This window comes from Chrysochloris asiatica, unplaced genomic scaffold, assembly GCF_000296735.1.
Source record: "Chrysochloris asiatica unplaced genomic scaffold, ChrAsi1.0 scaffold00218, whole genome shotgun sequence".
NCBI classification, from domain to species: Eukaryota; Metazoa; Chordata; class Mammalia; order Afrosoricida; family Chrysochloridae; genus Chrysochloris; species Chrysochloris asiatica.
This window is the reverse complement of record NW_006408736.1, coordinates 3,848,697-3,851,978: the sequence shown is the minus strand read 5'-3', so window position 1 is coordinate 3,851,978 and position 3,282 is coordinate 3,848,697. Positions and strand designations below refer to the sequence as shown.

General features: G+C 40.7%; 1 pseudogene; it reads right to left on the bottom strand.

The window, feature by feature from the left end:
• Window positions 1-2,551: 2,551 nt before the first annotated feature.
• LOC102828221 overlaps window positions 2,552-3,282 on the bottom strand; it is a 4,842-nt pseudogene continuing 4,111 nt past the window's right edge.

Genomic DNA, 3,282 nt, shown 5'->3' with positions numbered 1-3,282 from the left:
TTGAGTGAAAGTTTACAGGGCAGATCATCAGTTTTACATTCAACAAATCATACCCATTTAAATGTTCTATTTTATGAAAAATTGAGCTGAATGTTTTAATTTTAATGTAGATGTGAGCTAGAAGTGAGATGATTAGTAAAACCACAAGAAACTAGATTCTAAAAATATTTCATCTAGTTCAATTTTAGAGACATCGCAGAGAGGCTAAGTGATTCTCATCTTGATGAAAAGCACACCTTGCCACTTAGAGGAATTATTTCAAGTCCAAGATATTGAAAAGGTTTAATACACACATGTAGATTCAGCAAAACATTGATTATACCCACACTATATAATGTATTCACCACTACCATACATTTAAAGGAGCTCTGGTAGCATAGTTGTTAAGAATTGGGCTGTGAACCTTAAGGTCAGCAGTTCGAAACTACCAGCTATTCCATGAGAGAAAGATGAGGCTCTCTGCTCCTATGAAGACTTACAGCCTTGGCTCCAGCTCCACAGCCCATAACTACCACCACCAGATAATTTATTTACAAAAGCATTGATCATGGTGGTAGTTGTGTGCCATTGAGTTGGTTTTGTCTATAGTAAACCTATACAGGGTTTCGGAATCTGTACATCTTCACCGAGCAGTAAGCCTTATCTTTCTTCTGTGGAGTGACTGGTAGACTCAGATTACTGACCTTGAAGTTAGCAGTTCAGCTCGTAATCCACTGCATTACCAGAGTTGATTTGTTCTTGTCAGGTGCCATCAAGTTAGTATAGACTCATAGTGACACTATGCACAATAGAATGAAATACTGCCTGGTCTTGCATCAATCTCATAATCATTGCTACACTTGAGCTGCTGCGACTGTGACAATTTATTTTGTTGGGAGGTCTTCTTCTTTCTCACTGAGCCTTCCTGATACTATGTACAAAGTATGATAGACCACCACTTTTTCACTGAGCCTTCACATTACCAAGCCTGATGTCCTTCTCTGAGGATTGGTTCTTCCTGATACTATGTCCAAAGTATAAGAGACCACGACTGAAATATCCTGGCTTCTCAGGTACATTTCTGTCTTTATTTCTTCCAACACAGAATTTGTTCTTCTGGAAGTCCATGGTACTTTTAAAACTCTCTTCTAACAGCATGATGCAAATACATGAATTCTTCTATGGTCTTCTGGTCTTCCTTATTCATTGGCCAACTTTTATATGCATATGATGCTGTTGAAATCACCATGGTTTAAGTCAGATGCATTTTAGATTTTAGTCCTCAAACAGACATCTTTGCTCTAGAACACATCAAAGAGGTATGGGCAGCTGATTTGCCTAATGTGATGTTGTTGTTGTTGTTGAGTGCTGTTGAGTCAGTTCCAACTTACAGCAACCCTGTACAGGGTTTCCAAGGAGTGATTGGTGAGATCGAACCATCAACCTTGTGATTCAAACCGACCTTGAAATTTAGCACCACATGTCATTTGATTTCTTGACTGCTGCTTTAATGAGTGTTGATGGTTGATCTGAGCAACTTCAATCTTTTCTCCATTATTCATGATGCTATTTTCTGGTCCAATCATGAGGACTTTTGTTTTCTTTACTTTTAGGTACAACTCACATCTAAGACTGTGGTCTTTGATCTTCCTTGGTAAGCATTTAAATTCTCTTCACTTTCAGCAAACAAGGTTGTATAATTTATATATCATAGGTTGTTAATGAGTTTTCCTCTAATCCTGATGTCATGCCCTTCTTCTTATAATCCAGTTTCTTGAATTATTTGCTCAGCATACAGATAGAATAAGTATGGTGAAAGAATACAACCCTGGCTCACACCTTTTCTTATTTGAAACCATTCAGTGTCCCTTTGTTTTGTTGGAACTAATGTCTTTTTTTTTTAATTGTGAATTGACCACCGGGGGGAACATCGGTTTTACCCACATTGTTTCATTGCAATAATCACACTCTCCTCTGTGCATCATCATTCAACAGTACTTGCTTCTATTCCCTCTGTTTTCAATAATTTTCAAATTCCATTAGATCACCTCTTTTTGAGATGGACAAAAATATGTCCATCTAGACAGTAGGCCAAGTAGTTACCTTCTAATTTTCTTGGCATAGATGAATGAGTGCCTTAGTTTGTTGGGAAATGTAATTTTTATTCCATTTTTTCCCAAAGTCTTTTTCTTTGACAATGCCTTCAGTGCATCTTGGACCATTTCTTTATGGTACAGTAACTGTGTTTTCCTGCCACCTTTTTTTTTTTAGAAGACACTATACACACACTTTAAGGAGCTCTGGTAGCGTAGTGGATATGAATCGGGCTGCGAATCACAAGGTCAGCAGTTTGAAACTACCAGCGGCTCCGCGGGAGAAAGATGAGGCTTTCTGCTCCCGTAAAGATTAATAGCCTCGGAAACCCTGTTCAGGGCCGCTATGGGTCGGAACCGACTCGACGGCACTTAACAACAACAACAACAACAACATACACACACTTTGTTCATAGGTAGCATGGATGTTTACATTAAGCAGAATGTTTGCCCTAGACAATGGAACTTACATCATTCTCTCATTCATTTTCTTTGAAGGGTTCGTTTTTTCTGAATCACCCACACTTCATTATTGCTATTAAGCGATTCAAAAAGGACTGTTGTAGCCAGCAGTGTAGTAAACTTTTCCTTCTTCCCTCAAAATGTTTGCTAATGTCAAAGTTGTTCTTGATTCTTTTGGGCACTAGAGGAGCCATCTAAAGAGGGTACAAACATAGTCATTTCAGCTCTGTCTTCAATGAAGACGTCTAACTGAAGGCTTGGGCGGATCAAATTGCTGTTCCAAGGGGATATAAAGGGAAATGGTAATGGTAGACTGGCTGAAAGGGCCCTGAACCTGGTTCCACGTAGCTTGTCACTTGGCATCTTTATTTTCATCTCTCTCTCATTCTTGCCTTCAATGCAGACGTTCAGTTTTGTAAAGCCACTCTGGGCGGCTGAATCCCAGTCCATAGACTCAATGGATGTGCTTACCCACTTGGCTGGTCCATAATGTCTCATATCCTAACTACCGAGCTGGGGGTCTACGTCCTCTGGGGCCTTCCATTCCGGCGTCTCCAGGGCTCGGGCCACCGCACCAACCGTGACCGCGGTGTAGAGCTCGGGCCCATCGCCATGAGCAGAGTCGACATCGGCTCTAAGAGTCAGGTGAGCTGTGTCGCGAGGGCCTGCAGGCACCAGGGGCCACCAGCTCCCCAACCGCCCTTCTTCCTTCCACCTTTTTTTGATGCTTGAATTTTTTTCTTCAGTT